The 26,295-nt window shown below is 43.5% G+C and overlaps 1 long non-coding RNA gene across 1 annotated transcript in view; it reads left to right on the forward strand.

The window, feature by feature from the left end:
• Window positions 1-5,547, forward strand: part of LOC114606516 (uncharacterized) — a 14,980-nt gene extending 9,433 nt beyond the window's left edge. Inside the window, exon 2 of the long non-coding RNA XR_003708892.2 lies at window positions 5,186-5,547. This is a non-coding gene — a long non-coding RNA (uncharacterized LOC114606516). The remainder of the gene's footprint in view (window positions 1-5,185) is intronic.
• Window positions 5,548-26,295: the final 20,748 nt, after the last annotated feature.

The following is a 26,295-nucleotide window of genomic DNA, read 5'->3' on the forward strand; positions in this document are numbered from 1 at the left end:
CCAAATAAATCTGCACATGCTGTATAAGGTCAAACTTACCCGTGCTTGGGGTTTATTGGTAGCTGAAATAGTAATAACAGACCCTTGTGTCCCTACTTGAGGTCATAGATTTCGGCACACATTGTTAACAGTGGGACAGTGGAGAAAACATAAGGGCAGGTTGGAATCTCATAGGGCTGTTTGGTGCACTGTTCTCAAGGGAAGCTATCACAAAATGGGCGGGGAGGGGGGCCAGGAAGGGAAGAGAAGAGAAGAAAGCAAAATAAAACATTTAAAAACCCTTTGAATATGACATTTATTTAGGCAGATGGCACTTTTATTTTGCCATTTAGGCAAAAAACGTCTCTCAGAGTAGCTTACCTGTTCCGTAGTAGAACAGCTCCTGCCTTCAGGCTTACAGCCTAAAAGACAGGGCACAGATGGAAAAAGGGAAAGGTGAAGGAATGGGTTTCCCAAACCCCAAAACTGACTGTGCAGGCAGTTTTTAAACTGCACCAAAATCCCCATTTCTCCTTAGCTAAAATGCATAAACTTTAGCCGTTGAGCAAATGCAAAACAAGAACACAGCTCTCTCCCTTATCAGTTGGATGGCAAGACTGGCCTTGACTTTACCAGTAGAACAGACGCAGACATATCTTATGTCCTCACCACAAATGACGCAGAGACCCAAGTCTGGGACTAACGCCAGAGCATGTTCTTGGAAGTAGTGACCTCTTGCTCCAAGATAGGAGTAGGAACAGGAATATCCTTTTATGGTCAGGAGTACAGGAAGGAAGATCCTTTTATGGTTGAGAGTACCAGAGCAGGAACATATGTGATGTCAACCTGTGTACGTACGCCGACGTGGTTGGGCTCCTAGGGGAGGAGTGAGAGGGTGCCTGGAGGATATATAAACTGCATGAAACCTGTCATTTCTTTGTACTTGCTGTAGACTCACCACGCAGGTGCCTTCTGCTATCCGGAGAGCAGAATAAACTCTTTCTTTGAACCAACCTCGGTGTCATTTTGACTTCCTTCCTCCTGTCCCGGAGCAACGCAGACCCAATCGGTGAACTCCAATAAGGCTACAAAGGGAGGGAGAAGGAAAAAGAGAAAAAGCAACCTCAGTGCCGCTTCTTAAAGATATAGTTCTAACAAAGTCCAGCTGTGATGCAAACAGTTCAGGTAGCCTGATGGAATGACTGTTACCAGGCAACAGTTGAGGGAGGGCAAATGGCGGCTCCTCCCTCAGTCAGGGTCCCGGCCTGCACCCTGATCTTAAGCTGCAAGTGAGGAAAGGCTCAGCTAGAAGGGCCCACCCTAAACACAACAAATGAAAACGGTGCCCATTTTTCAACATACAGAAGCACAGTTGCAACCACATTGGACTTCTTCACCCATTAACGCTTTTCAGATATACATCTAAAAATGTAAAAAATAAATCAATGTCCACCCACCTGCACTTTCTGGGAACATCCCCCTCCCCCCCAAATCTGGTTGACCACCATGAGAACATGATACTGAACAGGATGGGCCACTGGACTCATCCAGCAGCCCTTTCCTTATATGATATTTTTTGTTCCTACAAGCTATTCCAACTGAACAGGTCTCTGCCATGGGTGTCTATTTTGTATGGTTTTGACATTACAGTGGTACCTCGGGTTACATACGCTTCAGGTTACATACGCTTCAGGTTACAGACTCCGCTAACCCAGAAATAGTACCTCGGGTTAAGAACTTTGCTTTAGGATGAGAACAGAAATAGTGCTCCAGCGGCATGGCGGCAGCAGGAGGCCCCATTAGCTAAAGTGGTGCTTCAGGTTAAGAACAGTTTCAGGTTATGAACGGACCTCCGGAACAAATTATTGCCTGTGTTTATTGCACAACTCCCATCATCCCTGACTATTGGACTGATGGGAGCTGGAGTCCAAGAACATCTAGAAGACACTACATTGGTTTCCCTTGGTGGAGGCAATGCAGAATTAATATGGTGCAGTATAAGACAGTTTCCTTTGAGGGTCTCTGGCAGAAGGTTTTCCCAGTCTACTGGAGGTGTCAGGGATTTTTTTTGCGTTCAAAGCCATGTGCTTCAACACTGAGCTATGCCCATTCCCAATCATGCTTTGCAGTGTATTAATTTCCCTAACTTTTATGGCTTAAGTCTGCACTTAATTAAAAAACAACAACCACAAACCCATTGAACCATAAAACATTTTAGTGTCAGCTGGTTTTGGTGGCTGGAAAGCAATCAATGCCAACATGCATTTGCAGACTATTTCTATGAATGCTATACCAAATCACATGACATTTTATGCAGAAAACAAATGGAAAGCATGAAGTTGTAATGTGACACACACACCACACACACATGCACATGTTCCATAAACAACATAGCTAGAAAGCGGCTTGTGCTTTACTTAATGTGTGAAACCCTTTGCCTTTTCAAGTGCTTAGGATTGTAGATTAAGTAGTTTATGGAATACATCTTAATCTGTTTACATAGATATCTTAACACAGATCATTGAAGGTTCTGATGATTTACAACAGCAGTTGATGTAGCAGCACTTTTATATAGATTCTATCCAAACTGAGTTTCATTTGTGTGTTCCACTGGAGAGAATGATGGGATTTACAGAAGGTAAGGAGAAAAGAAACAAGCTGTCTCTCTTTGAAGCAGCAGTTGTAGAGCCATCCTATGCACATTTGAACAGAAGCAAGTCTCACTGTGCCCTCTGGGTTTACTCACAAGTAGGGATGGGGGAGAAGTTCAATTCAGTTTGTCTTTAAAGGTGAACCTACCCAATTCACGCTCTTTGAAACAACACACAAACACACAACCATCCTTTGAAATCAGCATGTCTCTGAATTTTGCAACGCACTTCTCCAGCCAAATAGTGTGTAGAAAAATGCACAGGGTAAAGGGTGCATGTATTTGTATGCATGCGGCGGTGAAAGTAACATACAAAAATACATTATATTAGGTGAAATTAGTTAGCAAAAATGTGCATATTAGATAAAATTAGAAGAAGTAATCCACCCAGACATGCTGATGAACTTTCAGGAGGATTAAAAAAAAATATTTTGCAAACTGATGTGGAAATGTGGAGAACTGAACTTGAGATAGGAAAAATGAGAAACTGAAGTTGACAGATATGCTCATTGCAGCAGCTAGCAAAATGTGTATAGACCTGCAGCCTAAAATTCATTGTGGATGGGTTTCTGGGGTCCAGGATAGGATGAAGATCATTGTCAAAGGTTGCAAGAAGCATGCACAGATTTCTGACCAAGAGAAGCCATCAGCCCCATTTCTACCTGCTGGGTGTGGCGTTTCTTTCTCTCCCTGCAATAAAATTGTTGTCTGCAGAGAGAGAGAGAGGGATGGAGGGAGGAGTAAGAAGAGTTAAATGTAAACAAAGCCCAGAAGAGTACAACCCAAATAAGCAGCAGACTGGCACCTCCAGTGAACCTTAGCTCCTTCTCCCTGCTGGAACTTATTAAAGACATTCTAAGTCTCACCAATGGTTAATTCACACCCTAGCGTCTCTCTTTTAAAAATCAAACACCACCCAGGCCATTTCCACCATGCACACCATAATTTCTCACTCGGTTTCTAAAAGCAATTTCCCTTTCCTGCAATCCTGCAAAGTGTTTGCGTTTTTCTTATCCTCCAAAACCCATTCTGAGAAGCCGACCAACACTCGGTAAGCCTCATTAAAAAGCAAGAAGCCAAAACAACATATGGAAAAACAACACACCCACACACCCCTTTATCTCGGGCCCTCCATGACCTCCTCCAGGTCTTGTGTCTGGCTAGAATGTGTCCTTGACCTGTGACAATATCTCTTGCTTGTCTGGATGGGCAGATGGACTTGCAGAACCTCTGACTGTAGAGTCCGGACAAATAGTCACATCTGTTGCTCCACCCCTGGCATTCGGCCCCTGGAAGGTGGCCCATTCAGGAAGTGGCCTTTAGGTTACTAAAGGTTCCCCCACCCTGATCATCAAGTGAGGGAAGTGGCAACCCCTCCTGAAGACTTCAGGGGGAAAAAATATCTTCTTCAGTTCCATGGTTTTCCAGAAAGCTTTTGTTTCACCTCCACCCACCCCTCCAAAAACCAGAAAAGACATTCATGAAATTTCCAGCACAGCTCTAGTTTGTGCACTTCTTAGTTCATTGGTAGCATTCACACTCCACTACACAGAAATAGCTCCAAGTCTTTATTCTCCTCTTCCCCCTTCTTTTTATCCTTGCTCTTTATACCTGAAGTCCACCCACACTTGGGTACGTAATGCTAGGCTTTGCCACTTGTGGTTAATAGGGATGATTCACATAACCTATAAAGGCCGATGGCCACATTCGCTTCTAGGGGCCATATACTAGTGATGGCCCGCCAGAGGCAAAAGTAGATATAGCATTAAATGTAGACTTCACCTTTGCGCAGTATGCTAGTTTCTTCACTCTGTCTCCTCTCTAGGCAAGCAAGAAGCATCATCAGAGTTCAATGGCACTTTCAATCTAGAGAAAGGCACTCAAGGGACAATGAGGGGTGTGGCTTGGGGTGTGTGGTCTTGGGAGAGTTCTGAGGGCCATACAGAGAGACCTGAAAGGCCACATTTGTCCTGCAGGCCTTGAGTTCTTCATGCTTGCTATACACAGTGACTGAAGTGAAGGCTGGCTGTACCTAAGCTTTCAATGAAATGGAGATGTGTTTTTTAGCTTTTGTTTTTGTATGAGAACTGCTTTTTACTGACACAGTAAAGTGGAAAAGTCATGGCCAGGATGAAAACTCAACCCCAAATCAGTCTACAGTAAAACTCTCATTTTAACTTCCTTTCAGGTTTGTCAGAACGGGCCCTCAGTTACTGCATTTTGTGCCGCATAAGGAAGAAAGTGGAGTAGACTGAATGGTATAATCATTATAAGGATGATGAACAAATGAAGTGGAAAAAGGATGGGTGCTAGTGTGGTTTTTTTTTTTGAATGGATGCATGTTCATGCATGCAAGAGAGAAAGAGAGACAAAGAGAATAAATGGAAGGGAGAATGCCACAAATATAATTATTATTATTGTCATTTATTAATTTATATACCACTTGTATGCCAAAGTGGTCCAAACACTCTGCCCAGAGGAATACAACTCTTGACCCTGAAACACTTACCCACTTCTGATATGATGGGTCCTTACCATTTTCTTTTCTTACATTAGGATGCAGAGAAAATTCGGCTCCATTAGATACGGCTACAAAGGAGAACTGAGTTTCAAAAGTTTGCCGCGTGGATGCACTGCCCTCCGTTTCCCTATATTTCCACCCTTGTCTGGTGAGATGAAGACCTAAGCTGGAAAGCTAAATCCTGACTTTCTCTTCCCCCCTTTTTGGACCTCTGCCTCAAGCATAGGCAGTCATGCTTTCTGTGGTGACTGCTAAGGATGACTTTCTTATGACCCTGTCTAAGCTGATGCTCTTGGGTTCTTGAATGTAAATAATCTAATAGACTTTAGCCAACAATTCCCAAAGGAGATGCAGCTGTAGTGCTATTACTTGTGGAATAACAACCAAACCAAAGGTATTCATGCTTGAGGCTGCACTGTATTCATCATATGATACACACAGGGAAACACAATATTGTAGCAAAACATCAGCTAAACAGATACTTGAGGCATAGGTTATGCCCACAGAAATGTAGGACACATATTTCTCCAAATACCATTAACACACATAAGATTTGTTCTTGCAACATTTCCAGTGGGAGTTGATTTATGCCCCCAAATACTTTCTTTTCTTTTACTGGAATTAAAAACGATCTGAGCTGCAGTGCACTTGGGCTGCTAAGTGCAACCAGTTAGGCTGCTTAAATCTCGTTGACTGGTATTGCATTTTCAGGCCGTCTTAGCTGCATGCCGAACCGTACGCCTTCGACAGCAAATAATCAAGCAGGGAAATTATATGCCGACAAATGCACCTGAGCATCCCTCCCCCAGTTCTCCCCCAGGCTTTCAGCCATGAAAAGGAGCAATTGTACAGCATCCCATATCGAGAAGCACTGATTTGGCTTCCAGGCAGCACAAGCTTGTAAGAAATGAGAAAACTGAAGGGCTTTCTGAACTTTTATAGAGGATCAGGAGTAAGCTGTTTGGCACAGGTGTTTCTGTAATTATGATACACTGGAAAAATTCACGGTGATCCACAAGCACTCATGCTGAGGCCACAGCTGTTCCAACACATACTTCTCTGTATATGATGCTGTGCCTTAGAGTTAGCACACTTGGTTCTGTGTCATGTTAAAACAAACAGGTTTTCCCCACCCCGAAAACAGGCTTCAGTGGTGCTAACGGAGGGCGGCTGCAGGATGGTGGCTTTGTTTTTTTAAAATCGCTGTTCCTTTCAGTGCAATGCTGGTATTGGACAGTATCCCTTGCATTCTGCTGGTCTCCACCCATCACTAAAAGGCTTAGAGGCTATCAGACACCTTCCTGAACTTTTCTGCGCTGCAACAGATCACATCGTTTCTGCTGCCCAAAGGATGGCATAGAGCAGGAAAGGTGATGAAAGTACTTCTTCACACAGTGCATAGCTAAGCTCTGGAACCACAAGGTGTAGCAGGCTTTAAAAGTAGATTTAGCAAATCCATGAAGGCTAAAGCTATCAGTGGCTACTAGCCCTGCTGGCTATGTGATCTCCAGTATTGGAGGCAGGGAATATTCATTGCTGGGACCATGAGAACCCTATTGTGCTTATGGGCTTCCCATAGGAATGCTAGACTTTATGAGTCTTTGGTCTAATATTGAATAAACAAATAATACTCTGGCAGTTGTCTGGGTCTCAGACAAAGGTTTTCCTTTCCACCAGCTACTTGATCCTTAAAAAAAGAGAGAAAGAAACCTGGAGTTGCCAGAGATTACACCTGGAACCTCCTGCATGTCTGTGCTTCACCATTGAACGGTGGCTGGCAGAAGTCACTCCCCAACCCTGGTGGGCTGTGTGGGCTGCTTTGACATTCTGCCCGGACACTGAGGTCCAGCTCTGAGGGCCTTCTGGTGGTTCCTTCGCTGTGAGAAGCCAAGTTATAGGGAACCAGGGAGAGGGCCTTCTCGGTAGTGGCACCTGCCCTGTGGAACGCCCTCCCACCAGATGTCAAAGAGAAAAACAACTACCAGACTTTTAGAAGACATCTGAAGGCAGCCCTGTTTAGGGAAGCTTTTAATGTTTGATGCACTATTGTATTTTAATATTTTGTTGGATGCCTTCAAGAGTGGCTGGGGAAACCTAGCCAGATGCTGTATAAATTATTATTATTATTATTATTATTATTATTATTATTATTATTAGAGAGACCCTGGCATGGATGCAAATCCGCAACAGACCTTGCAGATGCTGAACAGCACAGAGCTGGTTTTGGCACACGCTGTCTGAGTGAAGGATGCAGAGCCCTGCCTCTGCCCTTAATTCCACCCCACATTGAGAAGATGGGCTTAGCCTGTATTATATTAATCCTAGGGTGCATTGTGCATCTGCCAGGCAGCACTTGTGCTGCAATTTGGGATAAATCCAAACAGTAGCTGGTTGGCTGGATTTATTCCTATCTGACTTCTTAGAGCAGAAAAGGAGGAAAGTTAGCAATAGTACAAGTATGGTTGACAAAGGGCTAGATAATCCACAGAGGAGAGGTGTCTCAAAGGCTATTTAGTTAAGATTATCAAGGGACTGCAATCTCATGCTTAGTCTATGATTGCCCTGTTTCTATTACGCTCCCCAGGAAACCTCCAGTATCAATTACTCTTAATGACAGGGGTCTTCACCGGTTTTGAGAGAAAGAAAATCTCAAATGTATTCTTCTTGTCTGCTTGTGGATATGTACTTTTACATTCTGCTAACTCAGATGATCACCTCCCATCACCTCCTGGCAAATAGAAGGGGAAGAAATGGAGGCAGTGAGAGATTTTACTTTCTTGGGCTCCATGATCACTGCAGATGGTGACAGCAGCCACGAAATTAAAAGACGCCTGCTTCTTGGGAGAAGGGCAATGACAGGCCTAGACAGCATCTTGAGAAGTAGAGACGTCACCTTGCCAACAAAGGTCCGTATAGTTAAAACTATGGTTTTCCCAGTAGTGATGTATGGAAGTGAGAGCTGGACCATAAAGAAGGCTGATCGCCGAAGAATTGATGCTTTTGAATTATGGTGCTGGAGGAGACTCTTGAGAGTCCCATGGACTGCAAGAAGATCAAACGCATCCATTCTTAAGGAAATCAGCCCTGAGTGCTCACTGGAAGGACAGATTGTGAAGCTGAGGCTCCAGTACTTTGGCCACCTCATGAGAAGAGAAGACTCCCTGGAGAAGACACTGATGTTGGGAAAGATGGAGGGCACAAGGAGAAGGGGGCGACAGAGGATGAGATGGTTGGATAGTGTTTTCGAGGTTACCAGCATGAGTCTGACCAAACTGCGGGAAGTAGTGGAGGACAGAGGTGCCTGGCGTGCTCTGGTCCATGGGGTCACGAAGAGTCGGACACGACTAAACGACTAAACAACAACAACTCAGATGATGATGATGATGATGATAAAATGCATTGATGGATGACGATGACGAAAACAACCCAGTCCAAGATAAGTACTTTTAACTGCATACATTGCAATGAGATAAACTGAAGCATGGGTTTAATTCTCTTGCAGAAGTCAGTGAAACTTAAAAAGTGCTAAATTTTGGTAGGAAGATACAGTGGCACCTTGGTTTAAGAACAGCCCTGTTTATGAACTATTCAGTTTACGAACTCCGCAAAACTGGAAGTAGTGTCCCGGTTTGAGAACTTTACTTCGGTCTAAGAACGGAATCCGAACGGTGGAAGGGCACCAGCGGCAGGAGGCCTCATTAGGGAAAGTGTGCCTTGGTTTAATAATGGTTTCGGTTTAAGAACGGACTTCCGGAACGGATTAAGTTCATAAACCGATGTACCACTGTACTTTAAAAACAGCATCACTCAAAGCTAAATTTCAAAAGCACAGCTTGGAAATTCTAGGAAACTGATGTTTTGCTGAATTTAGGATTTGTGTGGAATTACATTTCTATCCTTTTGGGCATACCTGGTTAGACACTACTTGACCTGTAATGAATATTGTGTGTTCTTAGTGAGAGCTGCCAATCAATCATTTTATTCGTGTGCCACCTTTCCAAAGCTAAAACCATGCTCGAGGTGGCATACAACATATAAAAAATTACATAAAACTGCAAACATAACAAAAGGAGTCATAAGGAATAAACAAAACATCAGAAAGTATACAACTAAATTGAACAATTTCCACATAAATCATAAGATCCAAAATTAAGATATTTAAAAATGACATCAACAGTGACAACAACCCCCTAAATAATACCCCCAGCCCAGTTGTATGTAAGGAGTATGGCCAACCGAACTTAATTTTCTCTTTGTGGCAAATTGGCTTAGCACAGGAGAGAACTGTGGTCTTGCCTCTGCCATGGTTCATCAGACACTGGAGCACAGGTAAATATGGCTCCCAGGCTCACATCCTTCTCTAGAAGGATGTCCCACATAGATTGCATTGCAGTAGACAAGCCTCTTTGAGGCTACAAAGATAAGAGCGATAATTAAGCCACAGAAAGTGCTGCAAAATTGAAAAACCTATCCAGAACTGCTGAAAAAGCACCACAAGCAGTATATTATTATTATTAGGTAGGCAGAAACAATCGTCCAATGCACATTTACTATTTATAAAAAGCCATTACTCCTGCCACTAATAATTTGTCTGGGAGGGCTAGACTGTCAGTTAACCACATTCCTTAGCGAAAAATGAAGGCAAGGGGAGAAGAAAGAGAGAGGGAAGTTACAATTTTGTAACTTGCTTTACCCGGTATGGATAGTCTACTCTTGTGGCCTGGCAATGTGTTATTTTGTACTCTTGAATCTTTAATAGGCAGCTGTGCTAAAAAGAAAAGGTCCATTTTTATTTTATGCCCTTATGGCACATCTGTTCAATTAACAGCATCGCGTAGTTTCATTGCAGCTGGATTTGGGAGGCTGCTGATGAAATCAAATTCAAATTCAAATCTCTCTCACTCTGTTTCCCCCTTTTCCTTTCACATCCTGTGTCCCGGCAACAGCCTCATAAACCTGTTGGCTGAACAGTTGAAAATCTATTTTAGAACCCTGAATTCCACGTTCCAATAATTTGTTTTCTCAAAGCACCCTGGATTTTAAACAACATGAGTGCCGGATCCTGCTTGGTACATGGGCCTCAGGTGCTTGCAGTGATTGCTGTGGCAACAAAAACATGCAGCTGAGGATGAACATCTGATCATGTAAACCTCATTGGTACTGCATAGTATGGATGGAGATACACTTTCCCATCAGTCTTATGCAGTGCTTTTCCCCCCTTAAAAATGTTTAGGGATACTCTCATTTTGACTCAAGAAAATCACCATTTAATAGTTCAAATCGGGAAAAATAATTACAGTAAATGGACAAAAGTACAAAGATTCACAAAATGTTTAGGGGTATGCGTACCCCTTCATACCCCCAGAAAAAAGCACTGGTCTTATGATACTGATGGAAATGTACAGCTACATGCAGTCCTTGCTGCTTGCAGCCATTGATTGCAGACCCTCCAAGTGTCCCTATTTTCCAGGGATGTCCCTGATTTAGAGAGGCTGTCACAGTTTCTGATATGATCCCAGAATGTCCCACTTTTCCTTAGGCCAGGCATGGCCAAAATTGGCCCTCCAGCTGTTTTGGGACTACAGTTCCCATCACCCCTGACCACTGGTCCTGTTAGCTAGGGATGATGGGAGTTGTAGTCCTAAAACAGCTGGAGGGCCAAGTTTGGCCATGCCTGCTTTAGGCTGTCCCTATTTTTACTGGATAAATGTTGGAGGGTATGGAGTTATCTGACCCCCGAGCCATCTGAAGGCAATTTTGTATAGAGAGGTTTTTTAAAATGTTTAATGTTTTATTATGTTTTTATATACGCTGGAAGCTGCCCAGAGTGGCTGGGACAACTGCATTAGATGTGTGGGGTATAAATAGTAAAATTATCGTTATGGAATGGGACGTCCCTATTTTCATTGGAGAAATGTTGGAGGGTATGTGATTGTTAGAACCCTGCTAGAACCCTGGAGATTATTTAATTATCTTGGAAAGGTAGTCTAGTTACCAGACTTATCTATCAGTGGCTACTAACCCTGATGGATGTGTTCTACCTTCACAGATGGAGGCAGCATGCTTCTGAATATCATTTCTTGAGAACCGCAGAAGGGGAAAGCTTTTCTTGGCCACCATGAGAACAGGATACTGGACTAGATGGGACACTATCTGGATCCAGCAGGCGCTTATGCCCTCACCATAAAACCATAAAAAGGTGTGCTACTGCTAGGAATGGGAAAATCTATCAGTTTCTCATTTTTTCCAGTTTTTAGTTCAATTCTCCACATTTACATAGCAGTTTGCATTTTTTTATTACAAGAAAACTGTAATTCTGAAAATTTCCCAGCATTTCATTGCAACCTTCTCCAAATCTTCTGATATACATAAAAATGTAAGGTTGTTGTCATGGTGCAGTTCTTGCGGCCATCAATAGGTGGCCACACAAACTACAGTGCAATATGGCAGGCCAGCAAGCAAGCAGTGTGGGTGGAAGGCAGCCCAGGTGAGCTGTTTAATGGAGTGAGGAGGTGCTTTTAGAGAGCTCCTTCCCCCACCATTAAACCCAGTGGCAGTGATGAATAACAGAGGGGGAGTTGGTTGGTCACATGCAAAATGAAGAAGGGTTGCCTAATGGGGAAAAGGGCTTGGCGAAAAGAACAAGCAGAGGCAGCAGCCTCTGGGATACACATATTTGTATGGAATTTTGCTGGACATATACATTTTTGTAGAGAAGTTTCGCTAAATATAACACATTTTTGGTATAGTTATATTTGGAATATATATTTATACACACTTAATCCAGTGTTAGAAACTGGGGTAGAAAAGCTAGGAGCCAAATGGCTTCTGGGACCTGGGCTGTGGGTGCCAAAACAGAATGTCTAGGCATCACTGGGTGACTATTTATTTATTATTTTAATAAGCATGAATTAATATGCAGTTCACATAAGTGACACATTGTTAATATCACATTTTAGCAGAAATGCATGTTTAATTTGTTGTTTACAATAAAAATGTCAATACCATACTTTTCGATACCATATGTTGATACCATACTTTTCGAAACACTTTACTCTTTATTGTTAAACTCCTTAACATATTGTCAATCCTGAACATATACGGTACTTTCAGGCTTTAAAAGCACATGTATTTCAGTAATCCTTGAGTGTCAGCCAGGCACAAAAGATGGCGCCCAGACTTTCTGAGGTGCTCGCAAATGAAGAATCTTGAGGCACAAAATGCACCTGATGCCCTGCTAATTTTGAACCCTGACAACCCAAATATATGTATTTTGGTACACATTCCTTGGCTGGAAAGCCGCAAATTAATTAATTAAAAAGGGATGTGCAACTTTTGAAGGATCGCTATGTTTTGGGTCTCTCATTGTTTTGGAAGGTGTGCATTAAGTAGGTTCACCTTTAAATGCAAGCTGAAATGAAATGTTTTTCCATCTGTAGTTATGCCCATGCCTGAGAAGTTTGCAGAGAATTTATCCTCCCCCTGGGAAAAGTCAGGGAAATGGTCTCCCCATTTCTCTGCCCTCAGTTAGGGTGGAGAATTTCAAGAGGCTGTACAGGTCTACCGCTAGCCAACAAACGGCAGCTCTCGAACTTGAATGACTGAAGTGTTATTCTGGTAACTACTCAAAGTGTATTTGAAATAATGGTATGTGATGGTGTTGGATTAAGAGTCAGGAGAAGGAAAGACAAGAGCTATAGTTGCAAGGTCAGAAAGCATCAACATGCAAGAAAAGGTAGAAGGAAAAGTATGAGCATCGTTTGTAGGGACCTCAATTTGGAGATGAGTTGTTTTCATCCAGTTTTGAAAAGATAAAAAGAAAGAGTTCAGGAATTTGTTAAATGGCCCCAAAGACTGCAGCCGTTGCAGAAGGTGCCTTTTCAACACAAATTTGGAGGCTACAAAGAACAAGGTAAGAGTTTCAGAGGTGACAGCTCTTGCTGATGAGAGTGGCAGACAAGGATGAGTGGAATGGACATATTTTTAGGCATGTTGTTATTTAGACAAAATCAACAGGCTAAGAAAAGAGTCTGCATGTGAAAAGAAAAACAGAAGGATACAAAAATTGGGAGCTTAGTAGGGACAGTTTACTACCCATCTCTTGTGTCAGGCAAAATATAATTGTACTGAAGTTCCACTATATTATATAGTCAGTAAATGATTGGGGTCTTCACTGTGATGCCAGTGAAATGAATATTTTGTGGTGTCCGTAAGAGTTTCTTAGTGCTGTGGCTCTGGGACTGAGGTTCTCAGGGGATGCCATCGGGGGCTCCCAAGTCAGAAAGGAAATTGCATGCAGGGTCCCCCAGAATAAGTCCAACATACAAGCCCATGGTACTAACTTCCCTCCAGTTTGAGGTCACATTCTGTCCTGACTCAGAATTCCCATCTCAGAAGCCCCGGTACAACCAGGGTCTTTTCTGCACTATCAGAGTAAAAGACACCTGGAGTCGGCTGAGCCCCTTTAAATGAAGAGGAAGTTTCTGGTAAAGGCAGAGCTTACAGGTGAGACAGAACTGCTGCTCCTAAGTTAGGCTAAGTCCACACTTCTGCTCATCCTGTGTCTAGAAAGCACAGTCTGAGCAGTTTCTCACTTGACCCTCACTTTCTAGGCAGGAGTCCAAATGGTCTTCCCCTTGCACTACTCCTTTCCCAGGGAAAACCCACTCTTTAAATTGCTTGTTCAGACTGAGCACTAAAGTGTGGGTTTTCCCAGGGGAAAGCAGTGAGATGAGAGGAGGACCATTGCTGAAGCAAGATCAACATTCTGCACTCCTGTAGCATTCAGTCTGAACCCTGCCCCAGATAAGGTCAATGCTTGCATTGTAACACATAAAATATGCCCCTGGGTCTGAGGAACCTGTTAGGATATAGTTCCATTCCACCTTAAAAGGGAACAGGCATGACTATTGTGTGTCACATGCCTGTTTACTTCCAGCTCTTGCTGGGAACTTCCGTTTGTATGTAGCTTTTGCTCTTTGCTGGAGACAAAGGAAAGCAGACATGTTTTCCTTTGTTCCTGAACTATGCTGAATAAAATGCTGTACATTATGCTTGCACATCTCTCTGTCCGCCTCATCTGTTGTGTGATGATTTACACACTCTGCTGACAGAGCGTGCACGGGTCTCTAAATGTATCTGAGGCTTGTGTCGCTGTTTGATGCTGTTCCAAGGGAGACCAGCTGCCGGCCGGTGGCTGGAGCCAGCTGGGGGCCTGCCTGATGCCTGCCTGATGCCCCCATCTTCCCGGCAGTATCCCAACAGAACCATGGCATAAACAGCCAGCTCCTCCTCCTCCTCCTCTCGGTGGCAGAGCTTCATCCGCCAGTGCCTCCTCTTTGCCACTCAGTTGCTCACCTCTCAGTCTGGGCAGTGGTGGAGGTTTGTCCCAGCCTGGGTGCAACCTCCGGCATGGTCCAGAGGGTTTAGGACTGGTGAAGATGCAGATGGTAGCTGCCACTGCCCTTTCTACTTGCTCACTAATTGTCCCATTCTCTTCTAGGCCACATGGAGAGGGCAGGTAAGCAGATGGTAAGGAGGATGAGCAGAAACTATGGGGTTCTAGTGCTCAAAGGTAACCCCCTTTCTGGGGCTTGGGGGCTCAGCAAATGCCTGACAATGCTGGCTGTTGAGGCTGTAGGTCCTACTGAAATGAAAGGATGCTGATCTCTTCAGTGTTACTGTAGTAAAACAACATATTTTCTCCTGTAAGGTCTTAGGGCTGTGTATCTGCATGTCACTTCATTACTTAATAGTCCTCAGTGCTACTCAACCTTTCTGTGGTTAATTTTTTGTAGTGTGCCTTCTGCTACTGAGTTTATTCTTTCTTTTAAGTTTATGGTGTGTTTATTTTGTATTGATCTTTTTAATCAGTTTTTTAGAATATTCATTGGTGTGCTTTAATGCAGTGGTACCTCAGGTTACAAACGCTTCAGGTTACAGACTTCGCTAACCTGGAAGTAGTACCTTGGGTTAAGAATTTTATTTCAGGATGAGAACAGAAATCGTGAGGTGGCGGCACGGCAGCACCGGGAGGCCCCATTAGCTAAAGTGGTACCTCAGGTTAAGAACAGTTTCCGGTTCAGAACGGACCTCCGGAACTAATTAAGTTCTTAACCAGAGGTACCACTGTATGTTGTTCACCCTGTGATCATATGGTGAAGGGTGTAGAATAACCTAAATAAATAGGTAAATTAAATGAGTAAATCTCTCCCTCTTCCTATTCAACAATTGTTTTCTTGATGGCAATCTTCCTCTCCCCTCCGCTTGTTACCTTTTAACTCAAAGTAAATTAAAGTAGTATTCTGTCCTCATTTTACTAGCTAGTTCACTCTGGGCTGCCTAATTCACCATATCAGTTCCTAGCGATGGGGTGTGTGTGTGCGTGCGTGCGCACACACACACACACACACACACACACACACACACATTTTAATTTGGAATCAGTAGTAGGGGAAAACAAGGAAGAAATAATGAGAAATACCAGGGTAGGAAACTGTAACAAGAATAGAAGCAGAACAGGCGGCGGTGGTGAACTACCAGACGTTTACTGCATTATTCTGTAGCAAAATAAAGTTTAAAAAAAATTACACAAAACATTTGCTTTCACATTTTTAATTAGATTTTCTGGAAATGGAAAAATAATTTGCTTTAATGGAATTACTATCAGCCTGTGACCCAAAACCTCTTTCAATATTTAACTGTATTAATATAAACCAGTCATTTCGAGTTAAGTAAAAGAATATGTTCAAAGTGGGAAATAATCCAGACAATCTACCAAGCTCGCTTTCTTTTTACAAGCCTCAAATAGCTTCCATTCTACTAATGGGCTTAATTCCGTTTTCAAAGTATACATAGGAAATGTTCGCGGCATTTAGATGTCTTTATCCAAAACACGTATTACTCAGATTCTCTCTCTGTGTGTGTATCAGATAAACCACAACGCCAGTATTTTAAAACCCTAATAGTATTGGCAGTCCTTGAGAAATCTAAAAAGGGTTGGGAGGTTTGTCATAAGCTTATGTGTCAGGGAGGCTGGGGCTTAAGAGAGTCAACAATGCTTTTATGATACATGGTTCCTCATTTCCCCCCCAGCCTCCTGAAAACACATGGGTTAGGCAATACAAATGCACAAGCCTTTATTGGTGCGCCAAGTTATGTGTAACTAGGTTCAGAAGTTGAGGAGGCTGGAAGGCAGTGGATGTTGAGAGAGATTAATGCTTTATTGATCTGTTGTACCAAGGATGGGAAACGTGGAGCCCTCCACAGAGGAAAGTTGCACCATCCCTGGTCATTGGCTATGCTGGCTGGGGCTGGTGGGAGTTTAAGTCCAGCAACAACTGGAGGGTCACAACTTCTATATCCCTGGGGTACACATTGTATTCTGTACCAGAGATATTGCTCCATTGAAACCCACCTTTATTTCTTGCAGTTATACCTACTGTATTTTTTGCTCTATAAGACTCACTTTTTCCCTCCTAAAAAGTAAGGGGAAATGTGTGTGCGTCTTATGGAGTGAATGCAGGCTGCGCAGCTATCCCAGAAGCCAGAACAGCAAGAGGGATTGCTGCTTTCACTGCGCAGCGATCCCTCTTGCTGTTCTGGCTTCTGAGATTCAGAATATTTTTTCCCCTTGTTTTCCTCCTCCAAAAACTAGGTGTTACTTGTGGTCTGGTGCGTCTTATAGAGCGAAAAATGCGGTAGCTGATTTGTTGTTGTTTTGTTTCTGAGTTACTCTTTTTTACTTGGTCTGTTCCCCCCCCCCCGCATCAACTGTACTTTTAAAATAAAACCCATACAGCACCCATCACAATGTTTTCTAAAAAATCTAAAATTAAGTTCAGATGTCTGCAACTCACTCAGTGGGGAGTGGCCCGAATTTGTTCAGGGATACAGATGCAGAGAGGAATCTTAGAGCTATAGGATCATAGAGTTGGAAGGGACCCCAATGCAGGCGTCCTGCCCCCAGCCATCCCTGGGTGGGCTTGGACCACCAACCTTCTGGCTAACAGCAAGACACAATGACCCATTGTGTCATGAGGCAGTGGAATCCCAGAGACAGTCTGCTGTTTCCCTGTGGCGATGAGAAAGTCATTGCGACAATTTTTTTCAGGGGGTATGAACATGCAAATTACCACTGAAGAAATAATATTCGGACTGGGAAATATGCCTTGTCACAGTACTTGCGAGTTTTGTGTTTCTTTAGCAAATTGTATGGGCTGTATCCTTTTGGCCTGTGTCTCTTCCTCCCGGTGTGTACTGTCACCGGATGCCCAAACAAAACAGACAAAATGAACCACCACTATAGAGAAGTCTGACAAACAGCTATGTGAATCAATTAGGGGCAAGAAGCAAGACTCAGAACTAGCCCAATGCAATGTGAAAGGTCCCAAGTTCAGCTCCCTGCATCTCCAGGTAGAGTTGAGAAAGAACCCGTCTGACACTCTGGAGAACTATTGCCAGCCAGCGTAGACAAGGCTGAGCTAGATAGGTCAATGGTTGTCAGGGGCTGGACTAAGGAGGAATGGTGGGATCTATCCCACCCTTCTTGCACCTTCCAGAGAAGAGGACAGTATAGATTTAGAACAGTGATTTGCAGAAGGTCATAGTTCAGAAGCTGCAGAGGGGAGAAGCTGGGAAATACAGTTGTACCTCGGGTTAACTACTTAATTCGTTCCGGAGGTCCGTTCTTAACCTGAAACTGTTCTTAACCTGAAGCACCACTTTAGCTAATGGGGCCTCCTGCTGCCGCCGTGCCGCACAATTTCTGTTCTCATCCTGAAGCAAAGTTCTTAACCTGAAGCACTATTTCTGGGTTAGTGGAGTCTGTAACCTGAAGCGTATGTAACCCGAGGTACCACTGTATTGGAAGAGCAGCAGGAAGAAGCAGCACCAGGGAAGATACAGCTGACAGACTCAGTGTCTCTTGACAGCATTCCTGACCCTCCCTCTCCCAGAACCAGGCGTGCCTTGAGAGTAGTAGAACAGGAAGCTCAGAGGCAAAAAGTACAGCTCAGCTGGCACAGGGGTGACGTAGAATAGGAGGAACTGAGGATGTGGGGCCTTATTTGGAGCAACGCCATTATCTAAGAGAGACCGCATTCCTTCGTCTCTCTCTGTGAATATTGAATAAATTACTTGGCAATTTATTTCTTCTTGTTTTCCTGCTTCTTGGCATCCCACCGTGGGAGTGATAGGATCCCCTGAAGCCTTGACGATGGTCTAACTTTCTGCACAGCAGTTTTCGAAAGTCACAGTTAAGTTTTGTTGGAAAGAAATCCATCGGTCCATTTTAGACTGTTCTTGGGAAACACATGCAAACACTTGGTGATGATGCACATATTTGGGTGCAGGGCTCTTCTTAAATTCTTTTCATACGGAGTCTTAATATAGTTTGGGTTAGACATTCCACTCACTGTGTGTGCAGGGCCTTCAAATATGGTCCCTCTTGTGGTATGTGTGCTAATGGAATGAGTGAAAGCATCTTCTGATGTGCTCTAAGCATTATCTAATGTGACCCCAGAAATGTAGGGTTGAGTGATACAGAAGAATAGGTGGAGCTTTGCAGATGGGAGCAGGCAGTAAAGGAGCTGTAATTTGGGACAACTGATTTTTAGTTGGGTACGCTCTTTATTCCAGATACTTCATTTACTAGCCCCATTTGTCCCATCAAATGGTGTCCATGATTGTATCCTTTATTCCCATATAAGTGAATGGCTGCCATTCACACCTATGGAGAACACCAAAGTTCTGCAGGGGAACAATGGCACAAAGTTGGTGGCCTGGCTTCCAACAAGAACACTGCCTGCAGTCCCCACTATATATGAATATTCTCTCCAAAATACACTACCTCCCATAATGATGGGCATTTTGCTAGTGAATTACAATTGCAAGTAGAATTCTAATTCCATGCAGGAGGTATTATTATGCATAATCTCCCAATTGTGTGTGCTTCTGCAAATTACAGCCACAGTTTGGCACTGTATTAGGTACACTTAAGCCCCATGAAGTCAATGAGCTTAAGGCACAACTAACTTTGCAGGATTCTGACTTGTGAGTAAAACGTCAAGAGTGTGGCTTTCCCTTTTCTACTTTTGAATGGCACTGGCATTTTTAGGATTGTTGCTGAATTGCTATTGGAAGTCGGAGTTGCTGCACCTGCTCGATAAATGCAGGTGTGATTAGGTAACCAGCCATGCAGTTACCTGGTTTCATAACTGTGTTTCACTTTGCAGGTTCCAAAAATGACCTGATTATTTTAGATTGCTCACAGTTTCACTTAACCTTGTGACTCCTTCTCGAGAGCTGTCTGTGACAGCATGTGGGAAAAATGCCATTTTAAAGTTCAAACCCTCAAATCATTGATGCTGCCCTGTTTGGTTGCAGATTCTCTAAGCAGCAGTGGCCACCATTATTACAGTTTGGTTGTTCTGTATGGGATTTCTCAGCCACCCCAACAATGTGAATTTGGATTTTTTAAAACAAGGAAACAAACAAAGGCAAATAAACAACACATCAACTATTTATTTAATAAAAGGTCTAGGGCAGTGTTTCCCAAACTTGGGTCTCCAGTTGTTTTTGGACTACAATTCCCATTATCTCTTACCACTTGTCCTGCTTGTGAGGAGGGATGATGGGAATTGTAGTCCAACAAGAGTTGGAGACCCAAGTTTGGGAAACCCTGGTCTAGGGGATTCTCAGTCCAGGTTTCTCCACTGGTGAGGGAGAGGACTTACATCATTTCCTATGCTCACTTCATCTCTATCTGCCCATCCTGTTCTCCCTCCACTCATAACACCAAATGAAATGTTGATGATGGAAAAAAGAAGAAAGGTGGGAGAAGCAGTTAAATTTTACAAGTGTGAGAGTAGAGCAAAACTCTTCTCATGTTCATACAGTGACTGAAGAATGCGGACCTGCCACTGATCCTGCCGTTAGCATCAGGAATGCGTTGGTGCTTAGAGATGTCTTCATGGAGGACATCCATGCGTGAAGAGCTGTTGTGTGTCCTGTACAACTGGGACCCCCATAAATCAACAACAGCCATTTAAGAATCATATAAACATTTAAATTTAAGAGCGAGATTCCACTGATAGTGTATCTTCAACAGATCTTTCAAAATTATATCAATGCAATTATTATGTTCTTATGTTGGATTGTAAGACAGGGTTAGCCAATAAGGTGCCCTCTGGATGTTGTTGGGCCAGAGCTCCCAACATCCCTAATCATTGGCCATCTGGTCACTTCCCTTCTTCTTTTCTGTGTGCTTTTAGTTGCGCTCTGTCAGAAACCTAACTGAATGACTCATAGAATTTTGGGATATGCCTCTCTCTCTCTCTCTCTCTCTCTCTCTCTCTCTCTCTCTCTCTCTCTCTCTCTCTCTCTCACTGATTACAAAGAAGGGCCCATAAGTATAGCAAAACCATAACAGGGGATGTTTTCAACATTGCTGCCTTTCTTAATCACTCCTTAGCTTTTGTAAATAATCTGCGCAAGTACATCCGCAGGACGTCACAGGGACACCAATGAGTAATTGGCAGTTCAACAGTGAAAACCATGAGACCATGAAAATTTTATATGAATTTTCTCATCATCACAGGCCTTTCTTCCTATTCCTTGGAATTCATCGGAAACAAATGTTTTGAATTGTAGCTGCTTAATGCCAGACACTTATTAATTCTATTTATTTACTTTTTAAAAAATCCCATATCCGGAAGAAGCGTTTACTCAACGAGGCAGGTTTAAAAATATATTTATATAGGAACTAATATACTTAACCAGAATTTTTCTGCATTCCCTTTGATGAATTTTTGCTTGCGCTTTCTGAAAGACTTCCCCTGCCCCCCAGGATTTCAATGATCATTTTTGTTATTTGCTTTCCCTGTTCAATGTTTTGCAGAGAAAAATAAAACTTTTTGCATTTATCACATGTCACATTTTCTTACAATGGATGTGAGACAGATATGACTAATTCAGATTTAATGATTTTGATGTGTGATAAAAAAAAAAGAGAGGGGAAAACTGGCTATAATAGGATAGGAAAAGGTTGGTTTAAAGGAAAAAACAAAGAAATAATTCAATATATAAGGTACCGTCCACCACAGACAGCCACAGTCATGTAATGGCCACAAGGCCAACTAACTTGAATGTACTCAAAGTGCATTTTTAGTGTTTGGTGTTTAGGCCTCAAAACTGACTAACTTTGTTAGGCCTCTGGAGTGCTGCAAGTAAGGATTTCAATAGGATGCTATAGCCACTGGCCACTGCAAAGTTAACATTCAAATTAAAAAAGGGACACAAGAACACACACAACTTCTGAATTTATACAATAAATGAAGGCATGATCCAGTTGAATGCAGGCTGTGTTTCTACACCGGGGTTGCCATATTTCTAAAAGCAAAATCCAGGACACACCGAAAGTCGTTGAGCTTTTGATTGACTTGCCTTTGAAATCCCAGTAATGTCCGGACACATGGTAGTCCTAGTCTACATGGCCTGCCTACTCCCCCCTCCCCCCCGATAATGCCTGTATAAGGAAATGTGTAGGGTCAGTGTTATGGGTACAGTGTTTCCCAAACTTGAGTCTCCAGCTGTTTTTGGATTGCAATTCCCATCATCCCTGACCACTGGTCTTGCTAAATAGGGATGATGGGAGTTGTAGTCCAAAAACAGCTGGAGACCCAAGTTTGGGAAACACTGGTGGAGGATGTTGAAAGAGAGGGAACAGAATGGAACAACGAAAGATGCACTAAGACCTAAGATTTTATTCTTTTTACCATATGCTGTTACGCCTGGCTGTATGATTCATTTATGTACAGATATATTTTGAGCCTAAACCTTGCGCCTAAACCTCTGCTTCAGTTACCCAAAATGGAGATGGAACTTGAGTAATATGGAGTGGTTCAGAAACTGGTTTCATTGCATGGCGGGGCTTTTCCACTCACCTGACCTCCCTCTGGTTGTGTCGCTGCTGCATATTGGGACAGAGAGGGGGAAGTAGCAGTGAAGTCAGCACAGTGCAAATGCGCTGGCAGGAGCAACAGATTGGCCTCGCTGTTTGCACAACGTTTGCACTGTGCTGACCTTGCTGCTGCCTTGCCACTGCTTCTCTCCATCCCTGTATGAAGCAATGACACAGTCAGAGGGAGGTTGGATAAGTGGTTCAGCCCCACCATGCTGTAGGCCACTGTTTATTGTAAAGCGTGTTCTCCTTCATGGAGAGCACGTGTTGCGGTGGGGGCCGCCAGGACACTCCAAAGTTGTGGGGCGGGCTAATTGATCGTTGGCCACTGATGTGATTGGGGCTTCCCTTGTTGTTGGGAAGAAGTTAATGTTGCCATTTATTGATTGACAGCCAGAAATAGTAAAACTCCTTGCACGAGGCTAGGGCTTCCTCTTTTCGCACGTGCATCGGATTGCCCGTCCCTCCCTCCCCAGAATAGGGTTGTTCGCTTTGACCTTGCTATGCCTGTCATGGGGTCGTCTGCTTTGGAGCGGGGGCCTGGTAGGAATTTTGTCCATCTGGCTGATTGGCTGGGGCCATTTGGTTTTTGCCTACTGCGTAGCAAATCGTCACAACTTGTAAGGTTCGTGGTTAGGCATTGGTTTATGGTTTGGTTGGTTGAGGGGCATGGATTGGCTGTGCCTGCCCCTCTAATGCTGCTGCTGCAAGGGATTCCGTTAAAGGAATTGGGAGCTAACTATTGCTTGTCCACTCTGTCAAGGGGGCTCGGGCCATAGCAATGAGCTCCTGGTTGCATTTGGGGTGAGGGCAGGTTCCCTGCTCCGCGTAACCCCCAAGTGTATTCCCCCATTCTGACTTTCGCATCGTGCGGAATGTCAGTCTGTCCCCCATGGTGGGGGCAGATAGTCACAACCAATGCCTACGCAACCACTCACAAATTTGTATTTTAATAAAGTTGTGGCCAAAATTATGCCAAAAATCTTAAACAAAAATTTCTGTGTGATGTGTGAGTTATTGGGGTGGACCTGGGGACCTCGACACGCAACATGTTGATGGGTAGGTAGATCAATGCTGTGGATGTTTGCCTCCAAATGTACAATGAGAAAGAGAGCTCTGCAGAAATCAAAACTCAAATTAATCTCCTATTTTGATATTTAGCTTTATATATCATTATTCATACTGATCCCCTTCATGGATCACTGCCTTGCCGTGGCGAAGGGGCTTGAAGAACTCAGAGAAGCTATGAACTACGCCGAGCAGGGCACACAAGATGAACAAGTCATAGTGGAGAGTTTTGACCAAACGTGATCCACCTGGAGGAGGAACCGGCAAGCCACTCCAGTATCCTGCCAAAAAAACTCCATGGACAAAGACAACAGGCATATAAAAGTTATGACGCTGGAAGATGAGCCCCTCAGGTCGGAAGGCGTCCAACATGCTACTGGGGAAGAGCGGAGGGCAAGTACAAGTAGATCCAGAGCTGATGAAGCGGCTGGGCCAAAGCCGAAAGGACGCTCAGTTGCGGATATGCCTGGAAGCGAAAGGAAAGTCCAATGCTGTAAAGAAAAATATTGCATAGGAACCTGGAATGTAAGAACCATGAACCTGGGTAAGTTGGAGGTGGTCAAAAATGAGATGGCAAGAATAAATATTGACATCCTGGGCATCAGTGAACTAAAATGGACGGGAATGGGCGAATTCAGTTCGGATGACCATCACATCTACTACTGTGGGCAAGAAACCCGTAAAAGAAATGGAGTGGCCCTCATAGTCAACAAAAGAGTGGCGAAAGCTGTACTGGGATGCAATCTCAAAAATGATAGAATGATCTCGATACGAATCCAAGGCAGACCTTTTAACATCACAGTAATCCAAGTTTATGCACCAACTACTGGCGCTGAAGAAACTGAAATTGACCAATTCTATGAAGACTTACAAGACCTTATAGAAGTGACACCAAAGAAGGATGTTCTTCTCATTATAGGGGATTGGAATGCTAAAGTAGGGAGTCAAGAGATAAAAGGAACAACTGGCAAGTTTGGCCTTGGAGTTCAAAACGAAGCAGGGCAAAGGCTAATAGAGTTCTGTCAAGAGAACAAGCTGGTCATCACAAACACTCTTTTCCAACAACACAAGAGACGACTCTACACATGGACATCACCAGATGGGCAGCATCGAAATCAGATTGATTATATTCTCTGCAGCCAAAGATGGAGAAGCTCTATACAGTCAGCAAAAACAAGACCTGGAGCTGACTGTGGCTCAGATCATCAGCTTCTTATAGCAAAATTCAAGCTTAAACTGAAGAAAGTAGGAAAAACCACTGGGCCGGTAAGATACAATCTAAGTCAAATCCCTTATGAATACACAGTGGAAGTGAGGAACAGGTTTAAGGATTTAGATTTGGTGGACAGAGTGCCTGAAGAACTATGGATGGAGGCTCGTAACATTGTACAGGAGGCAGCAACGAAAACCATCCCAATGAAAAGGAAATGCAAGAAAGCAAAGTGGCTGTCCAACGAGGCCTTACAAATAGCGGAGGAGAGAAGGCAAGCAAAATGTGAGGGAGATAGTGAAAGATACAGGAAATTGAATGCAGATTTCCAAAGAATAGCAAGGAGAGACAAGAAGGCCTTCTTAAACGAGCAATGCAAACAAATAGAGGAAAACAACAGAATGGGAAGAACCAGAGATCTGTTCAAGAAAATTGGAGATATGAAAGGAACATTTCGTACAAAGATTACCATAATAAAGGACAAAAGTGGTAAGGACCTAACAGAAGCAGAAGACATCAAGAAGAGGTGGCAAGAATACACAGAGGAATTATACCAGAAGGATATGGATGTCTCGTACACCCCAGGTAGTGTGGTTGCTGACCTTGAGCCAGACATCCTGGAAAGTGAAGTCAAATGGGCCTTAGAAAGCACTGCAAATAACAAGGCCAGTGGAAGTGATGGTATTCCAGCTGAACTATTTAAAATTTTAAAAGATGATGCTGTTAAGGTGCTACACTCAATATGCCAGCAAATTTGGAAAACTCAGCAGTGGCCAGAAGATTGGAGAAGATCAGTCTACATCCCAATCTTAAAGAAAGGCAGTGCCAAAGAATGCTCCAACTACCGCACAATTGCACTCATTTCACACGCTAGCAAGGTTATGCTTAAAATTCTACAAGGAAGGCTCAAGCAGTATGTGGATCGAGAACTCCCAGAAGTGCAAGCTGGATTTAGAAGAGGCAGAGGAACCAGAGACCAAATTGCAAACATGCGCTGGATTATGGAGAAAGCTAGAGAGTTCCAGAAAGACATCTACTTCTGCTTCATTGACTATGCAAAAGCCTTTGACTGTGTCGACCACAGCAAACTATGGCAAGTTCTTAAAGAAATGGGAGTGCCTGATCACCTCATCTGTCTCCTGAGAAATCTCTATGTGGGACAAGAAGCTACAGTTAGAACTGGATATGGAACAACTGATTGGTTCAAAATTGGGAAAGGAGTACGACAAGGCTGCATTTTGTCTCCCTGCTTATTTAATTTGTATGCAGAATACATCATGCGAAAGGCTGGGCTGGATGAATCCCAAGCTGGAATTAAGATTGCCGGAAGAAATATCAACAACCTCAGATATGCAGATGACACAACCTTGATGGCAGAAAGTGAGGAGGAATTAAAGAACCTTTTGATGAGGGTGAAAGAGGAGAGCACAAAATATGGTCTGAAGCTCAACATCAAAAAAACGAAGATCATGGCCACTGGTCCCATCACCTCCTGGCAAATAGAAGGGGAAGAAATGGAGGCAGTGAGAGATTTTACTTTCTTGGGCTCCATGATCACTGCAGATGGTGACAGCAGCCACGAAATTAAAAGACGCCTGCTTCTTGGGAGAAGGGCAATGACAGGCCTAGACAGCATCTTGAGAAGTAGAGACATCACCTTGCCAACAAAGGTCCGTATAGTTAAAGCCATGGTTTTCCCAGTAGTGATGTATGGAAGTGAGAGCTGGACCATAAAGAAGGCTGATCGCCGAAGAATTGATGCTTTTGAATTATGGTGCTGGAGAAGACTCTTGAGAGTCCCATGGACTGCAAGAAGATCAAACGCATCCATTCTTAAGGAAATCAGCCCTGAGTGCTCACTGGAAGGACAGATCGTGAAGCTGAGGCTCCAGTACTTTGGCCACCTC

This window comes from Podarcis muralis, chromosome 11, assembly GCF_964188315.1.
Source record: "Podarcis muralis chromosome 11, rPodMur119.hap1.1, whole genome shotgun sequence".
In the NCBI taxonomy this organism is placed as follows: domain Eukaryota; kingdom Metazoa; phylum Chordata; class Lepidosauria; order Squamata; family Lacertidae; genus Podarcis; species Podarcis muralis.